The following is a 21,274-nucleotide window of genomic DNA, read 5'->3' on the forward strand; positions in this document are numbered from 1 at the left end:
CAGAAGATTGTTCTTTGAAAGAATTAATAAGATAGATAAACCATTAGCCAGCCTTATTAAAAACAAAAGAGAAAAGATTCTAATTAATAAAATCATGAATGAAAAAGGAGAGATCACAACCAATACCAAGGAAATATACAAATTATTTTAAAAACATATTATGAGCAGCTATACACCAATAAATTAGGCAATCTAGAAGAAATGGACATATTTCTAGAAAACCACAAACTACCAAAACTGGAACAGAAAGAAATAGAAAGCCTGAACAGGCCAATAACCAGGGAGGAAATTGAAGCAGTCATCAAAAACCTCCCACGACACAGAAGTCCAGGGCCAGATGGCTTCCCAGGAGAATTCTATCAAACGTTTAAGGAAGAAACAATACCTATTCTACTAAAGCTGTTCCAAAAGATATAAAGGGATGGGATACTTCCAAACTCATTTTATGAGGCCAGCATCACCTTAATTCCAAAACCAAAGACCCCACCAAAAAGGAGAATTATAGACCAATATCCCTGATGAACACAGATGCAAAAAATCTCAACAAGATACTAGGCAATGGGATCCAACAGTACATTAAGAAGATTATTCACCATGACCAAATTGGATTTATCTCTGGGATGTAATGTTGGTTCAACACTCATAAAGCAATCAACGTGATAGATAATATCAATAAGAGAAAAAACAACCATATGATCCTCTCAATAGATGCAGAGAAAGCATTTGACAAAATACAGCATCCATTCCTGATCAAAACTCTTCAGAGTGTAGGGATAGAGGGAACGTTCCTCAGCATCTTAAAAGCCATCTACAAAAAGCCTATAGCAAATATCATTCTCAATGGGGAAACACTGGGAGCCTTTCCCCTAAGATCAGGAACACAACAGGGATGTCCACTCTCACCACTGCTATTCAACATAGTACTAGAAGTCCTAACCTCAGCAATCAGGCAACAAAAAGAAATAAAAGGCATTCAAATTGGCAAAGAAGTCAAGCTCTCCCTCTTTGCAGATGGCATGATACTGTACATAGAAAACCCAAAAGACTCCACCCCAAGATTGCTAGAACTCATACAGCAATTTGGCAGTATGGCAGGATACAAAATCAATGCCCAGAAATCAGTGGCATTTCTATACACTAACAATATGACTGAAAAAAGAGAAATTAAGGAGTCAATCCCATTTACAATTGCACCCAAAAGCATAAGATACCTAGGAATAAACCTAACCAAAGAGGTAAAGGATCTATACCCTAAAAACTACAGAACACTTCTGAAAGAAATTGAGGAAGACACAAAGAGATGGAGAAATATTCCATGCTCATGGATTAGAAGAATTAATATTGTGAAAATGTCAATGCTACCCAGGGCAATTTACACATTTAATGCAATCCCTATCAAAATACCACGGACTTTCTTCAGAGAGTTGGAACAGATCATCTTAAGATTTGTGTGGAATCAGAAAAGACCCAGAACAGCCAGGGGAATATTGAAAAAGAAAACCAGAGCTGGGGAATATTGAAAAAGAAAACCAAATCACAATGCCAGATTTCAAGTTGTACTACAAAGCTGTGATCAAGACAGTGTGGTACTGGCACAAAAACAGACACATAGATCAATGGAACAGAATAGAGAACCCAGAAATGGGCTTTCAACTCTATGGTCAACTAATATTCGAGAAAGCAGAAAAGACTATCCACTGGAAAAAGAACAGTCTCTTCAATAAATGGTGCTGGGAAAACTGGACAACCACATGCAGAAGAATGAAACTAGACAATTCTCTTACACCATACACAAAGATAAACTCAAAATGGATGAAAGATCTAAATGTGAGACAAGATTCCATCAAAATCCTAGAGGAGAACACAGGCAACACCCTTTTTGAACTTTGCCACAGCAACTTCTTGCAAGATACATCCATGAAGGCAAGGGAAACAAAAGCAAAAATGAATTATTGGAACTTAATCAAGATAAAAAGCTTCTATACAGCAAAAGAAACAGTCAACAAAACTGAAAGACAACCTACAGAATGGGAGAAGATATTTGCAAATGGCCTATCAGATAAAGGGCTAGTATCCAAGATCTATAAAGAACTTATTTTTTTTAATTTTTATTTATTTATGATAGTCACAGAGAGAGAGAGAGAGGCAGAGACACAGGCAGAGGGAGAAGCAGGCTCCATGCACCGGGAACCCGATGTGGGATTCGATCCCGGGTCTCCGGGATCGCGCCCTGGGCCAAAGGCAGGCGCCAAACTGCTGCGCCACCCAGGGATCCCTATAAAGAACTTATTAAACTCAACAGCAAAGAAACAAACAATCCAATCATGAAATGGACAAAAGACATGAACAGAAATCTCACAGAGGAAGACATAGACATGGCCAACAAGCACATGAGAAAATGCTCTGCATCACTTGCCATCAGGGAAATACAAATCAAAACCACAATGAGATACCACCTCACGCCAGTGAGAATGGTGAAAATCAACAAGACAGGAAACAACAAATGTTGAAGAGGATGTGGAGAAAGGGCGACCCTCTTACATTGTTGGTGGGAATGTGAACTGGTGCGGCCACTCTGGAAACTATGTGGGCGTTCCTCAAAGAGTTAAAAATAGAGCTACCCTAAGACCCAGCAATTGCACTGCTGGGGATTTACCCCAAAGATACAGATGCAATGAAACAGCAGGACACCTACACCCCAATGTTTCTAGCAGCAATGTCCACAATAGCCAAACTGTGGAAGGAGCCTCAGTGTCCATCAAAGGACGAATAGATTAAAAAGATGTGGTCTATGTATACAATGGAATATTACTCAGCCATTAGAAATGACAAATACCCACCATTTGCTTCAACGTGGATGGAACTGGAGGGTATTATGCTGAGTGAAATAAGTCAATCAGAGAAGGACAAACATTATATGGTCTCATTCATTTGGGGAATATAAAAAATAGTGAAAGGGAATAAAGGGGAAAGGACAGAAAATGAGTGGGAAATATCAGTGAGGGTGACGGAACATGAGAGACTCCTAACTCTGGGAAATGAACAAGGGGTGGTGGAAAGGGAGGTGGGCAGGGGGACGGGGTGACTGGGTGATAGGCACTGAGGGGGGCACTTGATGGGATGAGCACTGGGTGTTATGCTATATGTTGGCAAATCTAACTCCCATTAAAAAATATACCAAAAAAAATAGAAAATAATACTGAATAAAACAAAAATTAATTTTCTAGATAATGGAAAACAAATGGTAGGGTATTTTTTTTTTCAGAATTTCAAAAAGGAAACAAAACTGAGAATAGGGGAAATAGAAACTGATATTGCAGTTTTGGTGTAGTTATATAGTGTTGCTCACAAGATAATTCTTTTGCTCAGTTTCATCATGACATTTTACCTTTGTCCTTTGTATACAGAGAGCAAACTAGTGGTTGCTAGCAAACTAGGGGAGTGGGGACAGGTGAAATAGTTGAAGTCGATTAAGAGGTATAAACTCCAGCTTATAAAATAAATCATAAGGATGAAAAGTACAGCATGGGAAATATAGTCAATAATACTGTAATACCTTTGTATGGTTACAGATGGTAACTACATTTGAGCATTTCATAATGCATATAATTGTCAATTTCAGTATGTTGTACACCTGAAACTTACGTATGTCAACTATATTTCAACTTTTAAAAATATCATCTATTTTTTTCCTACTGATGATATATGTCCATTTTAAGAAATTTGAAAGCTACAGGCCGCCCGGGTGGCTCAAGTTAAGCGTCTGCCTTAAACTCAGATCATGATCCCTGGGTCCTAGGATGTAGCCCCTAATCAGCGGGAGTCTCCTTCTTCCTCTCCCTCTGCCCCTCCTTGCTTGTGTTTTCTCTCTCTCTCTCTTGCTCACTTTCTCTTTCAAATAAACAAATAACATCTTTTTAAAAAAAGAAATTTGAAAGTTACAGAGAAACACAAAGGAGAAAATAAAAATCACCTATAGTGCTGCAACACACTTTCTTGGAAATCACTTTTTGCTTTTCTGTATACTTTAACCATGCAAGTATGCATCCCTAAATGAGCTTAGTTTTGCCTATTTTTTTAAAAAGATTTTTATTTGTTTATTCATGAGAGACAGAGAGAGAGGCGGAGACAGGCAGAGGGAGTAGCAGGCTCCATGTAGGGAGCCTGAGGTGGGACCTGATCCCAGAACCCCGGGATGACACCCTGAGCTGAAGGCAGATGCTCAACCATGATCCACCCGCTGAGCCACCCAGGCATCACAGTTTTGCCTATTTTTTAACTGTATGTAAATGGCAACTCACAATATGTATTCTTTTCTGCCTGATTTCGTTCCCTCACTATTGTGTATCTCCTCATGTTATTGCATATAAATTGTTGTTTTCATATATAAAACTGTTAAATATACCAGTGGATGAATATGCCACCATTTTCATTGACAGATATTTGGGTTGTTTCCAGTATTTGGCTATTATGAACAGTGTTGGTATGGAGTTCTTATACATGTCTCTTGGGTACAAGTTCCTAGGAGTACAGTTGCTTGGTACCCTAATTCTTTTTCTTTTTTTAATTTTTATTTTTAAATAGGCCTCATGTCCAGCATGAAGCCCAATGCAGGGCTAGAACTCACAACCCTGAAATCAAGACCTGAAGTGAGATCAATAGTCCAACAATTAACTGAGCCACCCAGGGAAGTGGAAAGGAAGGACTGAACCACCCTGGTACCCTAATACTTAAGTGTAAAAGGAAGGATAAAAGGGGCACCTGGCTGGCTCAGTGGGTAGAACTTGTCACTCTTGGATCTCAGGGTCATGAGTTCAAGCCCCTTGTTGGGTATAGAGATTACTTTAAACAACAATAACAACAACAACAACAAAAAAACAAAAGGAAAGATGAGGGTCAGTGAAGGAGAAAATGAGAAATAGATTAATTTTGAACTTTTGTTTAATATCAAATAGATTTTTAAAAATATTTTATTTATATGAGAGCAAAAGACAGCTCATGGGTTGGGGGAGGAGCAAATGGAAAGGGAGAAGGAGAAAGAGAAAATCTCAAGAAGACTCTGTACTGAGCCAGGGAAGAAGGGACTCAATCTCAGGACCCTGAGATCATGACCTGAGTCAAAACCAAGATTCTGTTGCTTAACCAACTGAGCCCCCCAGATGTCCCTGAAAACAGATTATTAAGAGGAACAATAAAATTTTATTTTACACATGGAGTAAAACTGGAACTTAAAATAATTTTTTAAAATACTAAGGTTTTATAGGCACATAAATAAGAAGTGGTTCTTACCACTTTGGGGAGAGTCACATATCTGAGAGTCTGGTAACAGTTATAGAACCTTTTCCGTCTAAATTGAACTTAAACATTTTCTTTTTTTTTTTTTTTTTTTTAAATTTTTTTTTAAGGTATTTATTTATTTATTTGTGATAGTCACAGAGAGAGAGAGAGGCAGAGACACAGGCAGAGGGAGAAGCAGGCTCCATGCACCGGGAGCCCGACGCGGGACTCGATCCCGGGTCTCCAGGACCGCGCCCTGGGCCAAAGGCAGGCGCCAAACCGCTGCGCCATCCAGGGATCCCGAACTTAAACATTTTCATATCGTGTTAGTGTATTCATAGATCCATGAAGCTCCCCTTTCAATCTAAATTAAAACAAAAGAGCAAAAACCTTACTGTGTACTTTTTTTTTTTTACACGTCTCCTGTTACATTCAGGTTTTAAAGTACATTTAAAATTTGCCATATAATAAGTGACTATTGGGAAATGGAATGCTGTATCCTTTGGGTTCCTTGCCTCAACATCTTTACCCATAAACACTGCAGGATGCTTCAGGCATGCAAATGTGACATTAGATCCAAGTTACTGTACTGGAGAACCTGGATTCTCTGGTCTACATACTCCTTGAATACAGCTGGAAGAGCCATGCAACAAAGATTTAATTTTCTGAATACACGGAGTCTTAAAAATCTTGATATCTCAGATCCCCCCAATTTGTGATGTGTTTGCTACCTTCAGGCTCAAGCCTTAACTAAGGCAGTTGGCCATTACCTGCGGAACAGGAATGGCCCTTTTTGGAAGGGCCATTACCCTTCCAAATTTTTAAATCATAAAGTCAACCAAACATGTACCAGAATGGCCCCTTCCTAAGAACTGAGGATGCCTGGAGGCTTACTTAAGCAAGGCCCATTCGCCCAATTTAAGGAAGAGAAGCCAGGCTTTCATCTGGGTTGAAAGGGTGCCAGTCGCGGTAACATTCCATTCACGTGGTCATTCAACCAATGTTTGTTGAGCGCCTACTGTGTGCAAGCTTACTGAGCACGCAGCCCACGGTAGGACACCGACTGGCCTATGAAGTCCCTTCCCTCGCAGCCGCTAGCACCCCCTCGGGCCCAGCCCCCAGCACCTCAGAGCTCCTCAGGCCCCACCGCGTGCTCTGCGCAGCCGCATAAGCGCCCCCTCCCCGCCCAGAAGCCTCCGCGTGCGCACGTGCGGGGCGAGCCCCGCTTTGTTCCTGAAGTTTCCGAGGAAGCAGGTGCGAGCAGCTGTGTTTCGCCGGGAAGACTTGGAGTCCGAGGAGCTGACTGGACCAACCAGGCTGCCGAAGGTGGGTGTGGGGCACGTGGCGGCAGGGCGGTGGAGACACAGGCGAGGTTCTCCGAGAATTACAGAGGGAAAGGCTATTATAACGAAGCTCGCGGACTTCTTTTAAAGATTTTTTTTTTTTAAGTAATCTCTACACCCAACGTGGGGCTTGAGCCTAGAACCCCGCGAGGGTCACAGGCCCCCCCACACTAAGCCCGCAAGGGCCTCAAAGTTCAAGATTCTTTACTTGAGCCCAGAGGAGGGCCCCCCCCCCACCCCCCGCCGTGGGCGCGGGCGCCCTGGTCCTGAAGGTGAAGTATCCGCTTCCCTCAAATGAGCCACTTCCCACGCTCGCGCCCCGTTTGCTCCGGTGCAGAGCGCCATTGAGGTCGCCCGACGCCTCTGTGGGCATGTGGGGAAGATGAGGCACGGGGTTGGAGGGGACCCTACAGCCTGGACGTGGCTGAGAACCCGGCTTCCGGGAGGCTCAGCTGCCGGAAGGTCGCAGGGAGCAGCGCGAATCCTGTGAGCCTCGGCGCGGAGCCTGGCGCCTCCAGCGTTCCTTCAGCCCGGGTTCCAGGCCGCGCGCGCCCTCCCCCCCGGCGGGGGCGGGGGCGGGCTCGCTGGGGGCGGGGCGGGGCCTCGCCGGGGCGCCGCCCCCTCGGGCCGCGACTCGGGCCCCACGCACTGCCCAGCGGCTCGCGAGCGCGGAGGCGAGGAACGCCGCCCGGGTGACTGCTGCTCTCGCGCCGCCGAGAGAGGCGAGGCGCTGAGCCGCCCGGGCCCCCCGGACCCCCCGCGCGAGCCCGCACTCAGAAGATGCCCGCCGGTGCCGGCCGCCCGCTGTCTCGCTGCAGCAGCCGGTGGACGTGGGGGCGCTCGGGTAGGCGAGGGCGGCTCGGGAGGCGGGCGTGCAGGTGAGCCCGAGGGGAGCCTCCTCCGACGCGCCCCGGGAGGCGGCCGCCGCGTGTCCGTGGCGCCTCGGCCGTTGTAAACAGGGCTGAGTGGAGGTTTTGCGAGACTGCTTCGCCTTCAGTTCTTGACGTCTTGGTTCACCTGTTTGAACGTACTGAAACTTTTCGGGTCCCACAGGGCTGTGGGTGTAGAGAAAGTCTCCTGACCGTCAGGTAGTTTAGTATGAGCCGCTACTGAAGCCCGTTCCTAACTCATCTCTTCTGAGGCAGTTTCCATCTTTTTTTTTTTTTTTTTTTCAAAACTTTGTTTATTTATTCATGAGAGAGAGACAGAGAGAGGGCGGCAGAGACACAGGCAGAGGGAGAAGCAGGCTCCATGCAGGGAGCCCAATATGGGACTCGATCCCGGGACTCCAGGATCATACCCCGGGCTGGAGGCGGCGCTAAACCGCTGAGCCACCCAGGGCTGCCCAGTTTCCATCATTTCCACTCTAGGGTCGGATATACTTGGAGTGCTCAGCTTGAGGTGCTCCGCCGCCCTGGTGGCGATGTGGGAGACACTGTTTAGTAATGAAGTTACAGAAAGTGAAAAGGTCCAGGGTTATTGGTAACCTCAAGGCTTTAAAAGAACACAGTTCCCCTCCAGTTTTAAAAACTGTGGGCTCCAAGTGCAATGTAAAGCACCCCAACACCGTAAGTGCACTGTTTGCCTTTTGGGTGACAGCAGAAATATGGGACTCTTTGGAAGTATACAGTGGAAGTGACAAGATTATATAATTCGTTTATTTAAGTTTTTGAATTTGCTTTTTGACAATTATGTGTTAACTCTGTGTAGAGAGAAGTGGTACAAGCTTTAAGAAAAGGGTCATTGAATTCGCATTTAGAAAATGGTTAATTTTGTTCATTAGAGAACCTAAAGAGGTTTTAGGCTTCATTCAAAATATTGTTCAGTGGAAAGGAGGGTACATTTTAATGTTAGAGGCCAAGGCACCTGGAGGAGTGAAATGATTATTTATAGGTATTTTCAATGTTCTGTCATTGCTCATTTTCTTAAAAGCTTCTAATTTAAACACACACACATCAAAACTGTCTTTATTTTATTGCCCAGATATTTTAAAATCTGAACTTAATCACAAAGATGTCAAAAGTTTGGAGACAATACCTAAATGTCTTGAATAGCCATGCACATATTCTTTTTTAAGATTTTATTGAGGCATTTGGGGCCCTTGACTGGCTCAGTTGGAAGACCATCTAACTCTTGATCTCAGGTCATGAATTTGAGCCCTGCTTGGGTGTAGAGATTACTTAAAACAAAAAAATTGTATGAAGAATTCATAGAACTAGGGTAAAATGGAATTAGCTTTAGAGGTTAATAGTTAACCAGTAGGGAAAATAGCATAAGTTTTATTTACATTTTCTGACATTTTAATTCTAGTGGCTAGTGATAATTTTAACATGTATTTCAGCCATATTTTATAGATTAATACATTAAAAGTGTTTTATTTTACAGCACATACATATGAAATTACCACTGTACACCTGAAACTAGTAAAATGTTATGTCACTTATATTTAAATTTTGTTAATGTTTTATACAACCAGTAAAATGTAATTATGCTACTTTTATTAATAACATATATCATGATGGTGCTTTACTCTATTGCAAGTGACTTGAGGATCACTTTTTCTCTCAGTACACCAACTACTATACTTGGGCATTTTTAAATTGTAAAGTTATTTTTTATTATGCCAAAGGACAATATACTGTACTTGGATTGCAGAATTTTTTTTTAAGATTTTAGTTATTTATTTGAGAGAGAGAAAGGGAGAGAGTAGGAGAAGCAGACTCCCCACTAAGCAGAGAGCCCTACGCAGGGCTCAGTCCCAGGATGAGAGCTGAAGGCAGACACTCAACGGACTGAGCCACCCAGGCTCCCCCAAATTTTAAATTAGAGAAAACAATCACCCTTTTCATTATGCCTGAAGATTAATTTTAGAAAATTGACAGTTATGTTTTTTGGTAAATGTGTTACTTTGGTCTGCTTCCTGTGTCCTATTTTTTCTGTCATTTATTTCTAAATGCCTTTGCTTTCATGAAGGATTTAGGGGATTAGAAGTGCCTGTAAGTTATTCTGTTAGATGTGATGGAATCTGATTAACTGCAAGCCTTAAACGTGTTGCATTATTGGGATTAGTTTTCCTTTAACAGTGCCTTTTTTTAAATCATATTTGTTACTTGTTTTTATTTATCAAAAAGGAACTTTTTGTTTAACAAATATTTCCAGAATACCAGTGTTTTGGGTTTTTTAAAAGATTTTATTATTTATTTATTTTTTAATTTTTATTTATTAATGATAGAGAGAGAGGCAGAGACACAGGCAGAGGGAGAAGCAGGCTCCATGCAACGAGAGCCCGATGTGGGATTCGATCCCGGGTCTCCAAGATCGTACCCTGGGCCAAAGGCAGGCGCTAACCTGCTGCGCCACCCAGGGATCCCCTATTTATTTTTTTAAAAAATATTTTTATTTATTCATTCATGGGAGAGAGAGAGAGGCAGAGACACAGGCAGAGAGAGAAGCAGGCTCCATGCAGGGAGCCCGACATGGGACTCGATCCTGGGTCTCCAGGATCACGCCCTGAGCAAAGGCAGATGTTCAACCACCCAGGAGTCCCAAGAATACCAGTGTTTTACATTACTTTTTGTGTCTGTTTATAAGTGATAATCTAGACTGATTTGTTTTTACTTTGTCATACTTGCGGTTTTATGAAGTTAATCTAGGTGTATGGTTAGATTGTCAGAAATAACTTTTCAGTAATAGCTCTATTTTACAAAATGAAGTAAGGTTTCGTAGTAAACTGAGCAAATTTCAGAAAATTTTAAACTCCTATATAGAATAAATTTGATGATTGCTTTAATGAGCAATTTTGCCTATTAAGATAGTCCCTGAAGTCTGGTAGCAACTCTATATCTTTGGAATGTATAATCCACATAATGCACAGCCTTTGTAATTACTGGTCTTTGAAACTAATGATAGTTGCTCCTGAGAGTCTGTCTTTAATTACAACAGCTGAGTCTTTGGCAGAGCTGCAGCTACTGCTTTCACTAGTGTGACTGTGGATATATGTGAACAATTAAATCCTTATCAGAATGTAATCTTCATATTGGATTCCTTGGTGGTACTTATTAGACCCTAGATTTATTTTGATTTTTAAGTTTTTCAGACAAGTTTTTTAGCCTACTATAACTCAACTGGAGGATTTGAAGGACAATATTGCAATAGGGAAAACCACTGTTGTATCTAGTTTGTCAGGATACAATTCTGAAACCTGCACACACACCTCAAGGGGGGAGTACTTTCTGCCAATGAAGGTAAAACTTAATTTCTTTTTCCCTTTTATAAGCATAAGTTTGTTAGCACTGGTATGTTTATAGGTGGAACAGCAAAACTGCAAAGTGCATGTGTGAGAGAAAGAGGAAGAAAGAGAAGGGGAATGACTAAATGGCATTTTTTATATTAAACCAACAGGACCATTGTAATACTCTTGTCTAAAAGTTCTTAACTTGGGATACGTGGACTTCAGTGATTATTTGAAGCCCCTGATTGTTTGCAAAAAAAAATGTGTGGATTGTGTTGATTTTTTTTTTTTTTTTTTTATGATAGGCACACAGTGAGAGAGAGAGAGAGAGGCAGAGACACAGGCAGAGGGAGAAGCAGGCTCCATGCACCGGGAGCCTGACGTGGGATTCGATCCTGGGTCTCCAGGATCGCGCCCTGGGCCAAAGGCAGGCGCCAAACCGCTGCGCCACCCAGGGATCCCGATTGTGTTGATTTTTGCTGAGGAAAACATACAGCTTTATCAGACTCGAGAAGGTGTGAGCCCCTCTCCCCCAAAACAAATTTAGCAGTAATAAGCTTGAGGTTGTTTTATAGGAACACGTTACCAATGTTATAAACCAAGATAGCTAGATACTAGCAAAACTAGGAGTCAGACTTAAGTTTTTGACTACTAATCCTTTGCTACTTTCCACAAAGGTCCACAGTTACTGAACCTTATAGTGACCTTTTTTTTTTTCTTTTTCTTTTTTTTTTTTTTTTGGTAGGCCCATGTTCTCTACTGTGTGGCTCATAAGTAAAGCTTTTAGAGAGACATTTCAAGTTATGGAAGAGTTTTAATGACAGGTCTTAACAGAAACTATGAGCAAAAAATGAATTATTATATGTAAAGGAAGACAGGAGCAAATACTTTCTGATATAGGTAGATGAAAGCTTTGCCATAATTTTGTGCCATTAATATAAAAGAACAAATCCAAAAAGGACAAAGCTTTTCTAAAATCAACAAATTCTCTGTTAGAATTACATATTATAATAGTGGTCAGGGAAGTCCATAAGCCCTTTGACCTTGGGCTTATACTTTTTTTAAGTTTCTATACAAATTCAAATTCCAATTAGCTGACACAGTGCAACACCAGATTCAGGTGAACAACATAGTGATTCAACACCTTCACACAATACCCAGTGCCCATCATAGCAATCCCTATCACCCACTCCCTCCCACCATCAGTTTCTTTTCCACAGCCAAGAATCTGCCTCTTGATCTGCCACCCTCTTCCATTGAACCCCTTGTTCTGTCTCCTAATTTCTGTATGTGAGTGAAACCACACAGCATTGTCCTTCTCCAGATGACCCACCCTACCCAGCACACTTTCTAGGTTTATATATCCTTCATTTTCTGTAGCATATATTGTATACAATGACATATTTAGACAAAGAATATGAAGCAACTTCAGGAAATAGCAGAAGGACAAATTTTAAAGAAAAGTTCTGGAGCACCTGGGTGGCTCAGTGGTTGAGCATCTGCCTTTGGCTCAGGCTGTGATCCTAGGGTCCTGGGATCGGGTCCCACATCAGGCTCTCCACAGAGAGCCTGCTTCTCTCTCTGCCTCTCTCTCTGTGACTCTCATGAATAAATAAAGAAAATCTTTAAAAAAAAAAAAAAGTTCCTCAAATCCATCTTTCTCTTTCAAAAACCCAATGGTTTTGTATTTGCAGGTGTCTTTCAAGCCCATTTCAATCTAGCATTGTAGTTTTTCAAGTTTATTATGTGCCTGCCCATCTGAGGTATTTAGCCCATACAAATACATACACTTCATATGTTTTGTTCTCTTAAAGCTAAAAAAGAATAGGGCTTCACACGTCAATAAAATGGCTGTTGGGAAAAATGGATGAATATTAGATGATTAACATTAAACTATAAGAATTTAAAAATTACATCTCTTTATGTAATTAAACATGTGCTAATAATAGCCAACACTCAATAGCACTTTGTTCTATAAGTTAGTGTTGAATGTACTGCACATAATTAATCATACAGCAAAAGAATATTGAACTGAATTAACAACTTGAGTAGGTATTTGTTAATTTTTTATTTTTAATGTATAAAGAACTGAAGCACAGAGAGATTAGGTAACTGGTCCAAAGTTGCACAGTTATTAATAAGGGGCAGAGCAGGATTTGGAACTAGGTGATCTGGCTTTACCAAACTGCCACCAAAAATATATTTCTCTGATTTATGGCACAAATGAGTCAAATAATTTTCTTTTAAAAATAATTTATCTGAACTACTTATGTTAAATTTTTTTTTCATAAAGATTTTATTTGAGAGAGAAAAGATAAAGCAGAGGGAGGGGCATAGGGAGAGGAAAAAGCAGACTCCCCGCTGAGCAGGGAGTCCAACTCAGGTCTCCATCCCAGGACCCTGAGATCATGACCTGAGCAAAAGGCAGGCACTTAACTGACTGAGCCACCCAGGCACCCCCTTACGCTCAATTTTTTTAACAAAAGTTATTTGCGGGACGCCTGGTGGCTCAGTGGTTAAGCGTCTGCCTTCAGTCCAGGGCGTGATCCTGGGGTCTGGGAATTGAGTCCCGCATCGGGCTCACTGTATGGACCCTGCTTCTCTCTCTGCCTGTGTTTGCCTCTTTCTCTCTGTGTCTCTCATGAATAAATAAAATTAAAGCAAAAAAAGAAAGATTAATCGCTGCAAATTTTCTGAGCCTGAAAAAAAGCTAATGGCAAATTGTTCTGTTTTGTTCACCTTGTATTTATGGACTATCTAAAAGCAGGACTTACATTTTTAGCCTAATGGAAGACTAGCATGAGAAATGCCAAGAAAAATTATCTAAGTTCATTTCTCTGCCTAGGATGCTATAACCCATGTTCTAGTTAGTTTGGTTGTGGAGACTCGATAATACTCAAGTTTTGCCTACACTTTTCTTTGAAGTCTACAGTCTGTCTACTTGGTATAACCCCCACCAGGTTTATTTCAGTATCCTTAAGAAAGGGAGAGAGAGAAAACGAGAGAGGAAAGGGGGTGGCAGTGGAGGGAGAGAGAGATTCTTTTTTTTTTTTTTTTTAAAGATTTTATTTATTTATTCACGATAGTCACAGAGGAGAGAGAGAGAGGCAGAGACACAGGCAGAGGGAGAAGCAGGCTCCATGCACCGGGAGCCCGACGTGGGATTTGATCCCGGGTCTCCAGGATTGTGCCCTGGGCCAAAGGCAGGCGCCAAACCGCTGCGCCACGCAGGGATCCCGAGAGAGAGATTCTTAAGCAGGTTCCATATCCAGTGAGGAGCCCAAAGGCAGAGCTTGATGTAGGCCTTAATCTTAGGACCCTGAGATGATGACCTGAACAGAATTCAAGAGTTGGATGCTTAACCCACTGAACCACCCAGGTGCTCCTTAGACATTGCATTATTAAAATGCTTCTACAGAACTTTTGAGAAACCTGCTTGTTGCTACAGTCAGGTAGAATCTTAAAATGAATATAATGTTAGAAATAGACAAATTATATTAAAGTCCATTCTTGATAGGAGTATTAGTAAGGATGCATATTATTATTGCTAGTTGTTCTCTTGTCATGTTTAACTTAAATATAGGAAAAGATTTTTATTATTTTTAAAGATTTTATTTATTTATTCACAAGAGACATAGAGACAGAGAGAGGCAGAGACACAGGCAGAGGGAGAAGCAGGCTCCATGCAGGGAGCCCGATGTGGGACTCGATTCCGGGTCTCCAGGATCACGCCCCAGGCTGCAGGTGGCGCTAAACCGCTGCGCCACTGGGGCTGCCCTAAATAGTATCTTAAAAAAAAAATTTCTTGTACCTCTGGCCCCAGCCATGCATTTCTTGTAGGTTCAGCAGATTGGAATTGGTAACTAATGATTGGTGGCTACATTTTCCATACAATATGTGTAGAAAGGAAGCTGCTATTGAATTTTTTGAACCAACATAGATAACTTAATATTTTAAAATGAAAAGAACACCTTGAATAACAAGAATGATTCAGGGCACCATTCATTGACATTAAAGGGGCAATCTGAGGAATACTATTGGTTTTTAATTAGAAAACCATCCAGGGCAAGAGGAAAAATTGATTTAGTGTTGGTCAGACCTAGTTAGAAATTTATCAAATAGTGCTTCATATATTACCTGTATACATTAATAAGAATGAATTTTGTGGGTTTTTAAATAAGACCAATTTTAGAGATGACTTTGTTGTTGGAGAAAACTGATAAATTTTCTACAAGGATTAAATAAGAAGCTCTTTATTATTCTTTCTCTTCCAAGAGTTTCATGTGTTTAATTCCCTTGAAAATTATGTGTCATTATCTTTAATCATCTGATTAGTTCTTTGTATTTCCCTAACGTCTTTTTAAAAATCTCATAATGGCAATAGATTAGTTACTAATCTTATTCCTGTGCCTTTACAACAATTCCCTAACTCCTTTTGTATGTGATTTTCTTCTGCTACACAGAGAATGCGCTCAGTTTGGAGTTCAATTGATTGATCTATTCATCTTTCACAGCCTGGTAGCACCATATTTTACACCCTTCTGTCAATACATCTGATTTTCAGGCAATCATTTCTCTGTTTATATCTGCATAGGGAGGAAAGAAGTGGCTTTAGGCTGGCAAGGTGGTAACTTTCTTGCTATTTCATCTGCTTTTCACTAGTTTTCAGTATATTAATTTAGAGGAAGGCATTCTTTGTATTTAATAATTGGGCTCACTAAGTAGTAACAATCTCTCATTATGTTCGTCTATAGATTGATACATAGGAGAGGGATAGGTAATCCCAGATTTTTTTCCGTGTTGTGCAATAGCAAATTATCCTTTGCTAGTTTACTTCTTGGTGGAGTAGTTCTGTTTTGCTTAAGCCAGTCAGAACTTGGGCATTTGAGAAGGTTGAAGGAAGAACTAGGAGTAGAGGATTGAGTTAATAAAGCGTTGAGCTGTTTTCTCACCTTTTCTGTGGCTGGGATGACCCTGGCCCCTTTGTGGAACCTGATCTATTTTTACCAACGCTCCTAGACTCCAAAGGGAAAGAAGCCAGGGGAGTCCTAACCCTTGGGGGCCCCTTAACTTTAATTATTCCCCTGATGAAAAGCAGCTGGACTAGAAGTACTCTTTCCCATAGCCTAGACTCTTGGGATAGTCTTTAAAGCATATAAATTACTTTTAACTTTACTCTCATTTGACCATGTATAATTAAATAGATACGGGATCCTCCTTGGGCCTGAAGGGACAGACTTCCCCAAATTTTTAGAGAAATTCATTTATATAGTATAGGACAATTAAAACAAAATTTAGACGTTCTGAATCACAACAAAATCATGGAAATGTTGGAGTACTAGCTTTTGCTTCTAGTTTAGGAAAACTTTCATATTGGAAGTTGGTTGAGGCAACATAGACACCTGAAGATAGGTTGTGATAAAATAGTTAAATCACATAGTTTAAAAAATAATCCATCCCCCCTTCCCTATTCTCTCTGCCATCATGGCAAGAGACTCTCAGCAGTAAATATACATGAAAAGGTCTTGAGAAATGAACTGGTAATTCTTAGACATTTCTTTCCTGGAGTGCCCAAACTTTATGATGCCTGATCATCTAGATTGGTGGTTATCAAAGTGTGGTCCCTGGCCATCAGCATTACCTGGGAATTTATTAGAAAAAAAAAATCTTGGGCCTCAGCTCAGACAGACTGAATTAGAAACTCTGGAGGTGGTACCCACTAATCTATGTTTAATGAGCCCTCCAGGTGATTCTGATAGATGTTAACATTTGAGACCCACTAGCCTTAGATATCATGGATGGACCATGTTTTTTTTTTTTGCTTTGCTAGTCCATTGCTTCAGTGTAAATACAATTATTACTTATCACTTATTTGGTATTGCCAGGAATAGGCAATTATGTTATTAATTATATTGTGTTAATTATTTTGAATGGTATCCAAATTAAAATTGTTGGTAGCTTCCGGAGTTCTCTTTCTTGTCTTTCCTCCTTGCTGAGTACCCTGGAACAAGGTAGCTGTTCGGTGATTACTTTGTTAGATGAATGGTTTGCCTGCTTCCCTTCCCACCCTACAAGAGGCATTCTTTTTTTCATTTCTTTTAGATTATTCCTTTGCAGGAGCAACATTAAAAATGAGGTTTCCAGTTAAGAACATTTCTTTCTCCTAATAGTGACACTAGTTGAAAAGATTGCTAATAACTAAAAAGGAAAAAGGAAAAAAGAAACAGTTCTTATGTAGCTGATAGAATGCTTTCCTCGGAATTATCTACCAGTAGATCTCAAACCTAGCTTACATCAGAATCACCTGGAGAACCTGTCAGATCACAGTTTGCTGGGCCTAATTCCTAGAGTTTTGGATTCAGTAAATCTAGGATTGGGCCGGAAGATTTGCATAGCCAGTAAGTTCCCAGGTGATAATGGATGCTGCTGGTCTAGGGACCACAGTTTGAGAACCACTGCCCTTGACTCACTGAGACCAAAAATAATAGGTAATTTCCTGAATATGAATGTTCCTGGTGCTTGTGTAGCCAGTGATCTATAATTGGAAAGTATAATATAATTGGATAACAAACTTACTGAATACTACTTTTTAGAGGTTTCTGGAAAATCTTTTTTAACACAAGACTTTTTCAAGCCTCTTTAAAAAGCAATTCAAGGGATGCCTGGGTGGCTCAGCAATTTAGCGCCTGCCTTTGGCCAGGGCATGATCCTGGAGTCCCGGGATCGAGTCCCACATTGGGCTCCTTGCATGGAGCCTGCTTCTCCCTCTGCCTATGTCTCTGCCTCTCTCTGTGTGTTTCTCATGAATAAATAAATAAAATATTAAAAAAAAAAAAAAGCAATTCAAGGGATGCCTGGGTTGCTCAGTGGTTAGCGTCTGCCTTCAGCTTAGGGCATGATCCCAGGGCCCTGGGATGGAGTCCCGCATCCAGTTCCCCACAGGGAGCCTGCTTCTCCCTCTGCCTATGTCTCTGCCTCTCTCTCTGTGTCTCTCATGAATGGATAAATAAAATCTTTAAAAATTTTTTTAAATGATTCAAAACTCAGCCACCTAAATAATTGAATTTGAAAGGGATAGATTCTTCCTAAAGCGTGCCACACAGATCATTTCTCTGCTTCTCTTTCACCTCAAGTTTTTTGAGTTTAGCTAAGCTACTCCACAGTATTGCTGCCTCAGCAATCATTTTGTTTGGCCAGGCAGCCTTTGGTGACCTTAAACTGACACTAGCCCCCTCATGCAAATGCGCACCCTAGATACTAGCCCTCAGACTCAAAAGCACATGAAAGTTTATGAAATGACTTCCCCAACAGCCCTTCTGATCAGCAGTCTCCTGCCTCCCATTGCCTTTCCCTTAAGCGCATTTAATAAGACCCCTGTGTAGCTTAGCAAAACCCTGCTCTTTTGGTTTATACTGACCAATGCAGCTTAGCCTAGGAACACCAACATGCTTCACCCACAGACCCTAATAAAGGTGTGTGCCCAGGTCCTGCCTCTCTGTTTGCACTCTGCCTTGGTCTCCCCATGCGGCATGTCAGGGACTTCTTCCAGGACCTCTAAAAAATTCCTCTTGTGGTCTGTTGTTGAACCTTAGCTCATCATTCTGGCATCCTGTGCTCCACTTCATAAATGTTAATTTGACAAATTCATAACAAGCTTACCTAATTTTCCAATATTATTGGAAAACTACAAGTGCCTAAAGAACAGGAAAGTTGACATTTCTTGTGGATTTTTTTCTCACAACTAAAGTTTTGTAGGCTTGACTGCTTGTCACTTGAGTTCTTACATTGTTAGCATCTCCTAAAACAGTTTAAAATGAGGTTCCCCCCAACTCTTTTATAAGCCTTTTTTTCTTGCTAAATGAGTGGTTCTAAAGAAGGAAATTTGAAATCTATCTGTGAATATAGAATTTTCATATTTGATAGAAACTTTATTTTTTATTTATTTATTTATTTATTTATTTATTTATTTATTTATTTATTTTATTTTTTTTTTTGATAGAGAGAGAGAAAGAGAGAGAGAGAGAGGGGCAGAGACACAGGCAGAGGGAGAAGCAGGCTCCATGCACCGGGAGCCCGACATGGGATTCAATCCCGGGTCTCCAGGATCGCGCCCTGGGCCAAAGGCAGGCGCTAAACTGCTGCGCCACCCCGGGATCCCTAATAGAAACTTTAGTTGAATATTTTCAACCATACCAATATGAACGCATATCTCCCTCTGCAGATTTAATTCAGAGGTTACTGTACTGGATACGTTCTAGTAGAGAAAAGTCTTAGAAGACAGTTTGTTGTTGTTTTTTTCCCTTAATAAAATATCTCTCATCAACTTACGGAAAGGCTAACCAAATCAGTACCTTCTTTGTTAAATCTGTAGTTGGTGTTGCTCTGTAATTTCAGTGTCCCCATAGCCAATATTTCTCCCTATTTTCAGGGGTTTGCCTGTTTTGCTATTTTAGAAAGTCTGGAACAGTTCTGTGCAGGTGTTCTTGTGTTACTATCCTTTCCTGAGCAACTTTTATTAACAAATTAGGAGTATTGGTAACTTCTACATCTTCATACATACTTGTTTTGTACACACTCCAGTTGTGGTAATTTATGTTTGCTTCAGATTATTATTAATGTACTGACTTAAAAAAAGTGTCCTTAGGTTACTACAATTATAGTAGACATGGAAATCAATTTCCAAATGTATATATTATCCATATAATTTTATTAAATATTTCATACCTTTATTGATATGTGAATGCCAGCTCTCATCATGGAAATTTATGAATGACAGACCATCGCTATTAAATTCTCAGAATTTTTAGTTTCCAAATTATTTGGTATTTTATTTTTATATGTCAGTCTCTTGTCCTTATTACCTTGGTTATATTTACTCCTTACAGTTTCTTTATGTCCTCTACTTTTATTTCTCTGGATCTCTTTGGCAGTGACACTTCATTAAAATACTTAACTAAAACATAGGCAAAATAATCAGTAAAGGGTAACATATTCTTTTGTTTTTATACAGTTTTAAAATGAGTAGTAGTGATCTTTTCAAAAGTAAATCTACAGTGTCTATTTTAAATACCTTTTTCAGGGCATTTGGGTGGCTCTGTTGGTTAAGTGTCTGCCTTTTGTCAGGTCATGACCTTGGGGTCCTGGGATTGAGCCCGAGTTGGACTGCTGCTCAGTGGAAGTCTGCTTCTCCTTCTCCCTTTGCCCCTCTTCCCCACTTGTGCTCACTCTTTCTCTCTCTCAAATAAGTGAAATCTTTAAAAAAATAATATCTTTTTTATTTGTTTGAATGCTTAACTTGGAGAAAAGAAGAACTCTAGAATTTGGAGTCCAAAGTTTTGCTGGATGTTTCACTAATAAAAAGATACTTTTAAAAAAATTTCTTTTTAAGGTTTTATTTATTTGACAGAGAGAGCACAAGCAAGGGGAGTAGTAGCAGGCAGAGGGAGAGGGAGACTCCCTGCTGAGTAGGGAGCCCAATGTGGGTCTCAATCCCAGAACCCTGAGATCATGACTTGAGCTGAAGGCAAATGCTTAACCAACTGAGCCACTTGGTAACCCCAAAAATAGTTTTCTTAAAGAATGTGTAGCATTAAATTTTTTTAAAAGATTTTATTTGAGAGAGCTAGCATGAGTAGGGTGGGGCAGAGGGAGTGGAAGAAGCAGATTCCTCACTGATCAGGGAATCTGTCTCGGGGCTCCATCCAGAACCCAGAGATCATGACCTAAGCCAAGGGCATGTGCTTAAACCAGTGGAGCCACCCAGGGCACCCCAAGATGTGCAGCATTTTAATGTATGGAATAGTATCATATAGCCACCTGGGTGGCTCAGTGGTAAGCATGTGACTTCGGCTCAGCTTGTGATTCTGGGGTCTTGGAATTGAGTCCTGCATCAGGCTTCCCACAGGAAAGCAGGTTTGGGAAGCCTGCTTCTTCTGCCTATGACTCTGCCTCTCATGAATAAATAAATTTTTTTTTAAAAAAGGAAATAGTATCATATAGATATTACATAACCAGTAGTATTATCCTGAAATCAAGACAAAAGTCTGTTATCCTGAAATCAACACATAAATGTGAAGCTAATTATAACAGATCATTAAGATTCAGCTAATTATATAATTGTTTGTGTTTTCATGTTGCATACAGTTACAGCTTAAATGTCTCCAAAAGAAACTTAAGAAATGGTTGGATAGTTTAGTGGTTTAGAACCCAGACATCAAGCCTAGGGGGAGTTGAAAACCAACTAAGCAATTGGTTAACCTTAGCAAGTTTCTTAAACTTTGGGAATCTCTCTGTTCTCATCTGAAAAAATGGAAATACTGCTACCAATCAGTGCAGATTAAATGAGATACTGTATATAAAGTACCTAGATGGTACATAGCATGTACCACAACTGTTATAATGACTTAATTAAAATTTTGGTATA

The 21,274-nt window shown here is 40.5% G+C and overlaps 1 protein-coding gene across 4 annotated transcripts in view; it reads left to right on the top strand.

The window, feature by feature from the left end:
- Positions 1-6,517: 6,517 nt before the first annotated feature.
- The window catches only part of TEX15 (testis expressed 15, meiosis and synapsis associated), a 93,899-nt gene continuing 79,142 nt past the window's right edge, over positions 6,518-21,274 (top strand). For 2 of the 4 annotated variants that reach the window (XM_038560165.1, XM_038560168.1), the window contains exon 1: positions 6,518-6,603. The gene's annotated coding sequence lies outside the window, so the exon portion shown is untranslated. Of the gene's footprint in view, positions 6,604-7,582; positions 7,709-21,274 lie in introns of those variants that run through there. The other 2 variants (XM_038560166.1, XM_038560169.1) reach the window with 1 other exon arrangement.

The sequence above is a fragment of the Canis lupus genome, chromosome 16 (genome assembly GCF_011100685.1).
Source record: "Canis lupus familiaris isolate Mischka breed German Shepherd chromosome 16, alternate assembly UU_Cfam_GSD_1.0, whole genome shotgun sequence".
NCBI lineage: Eukaryota > Metazoa > Chordata > Mammalia > Carnivora > Canidae > Canis > Canis lupus.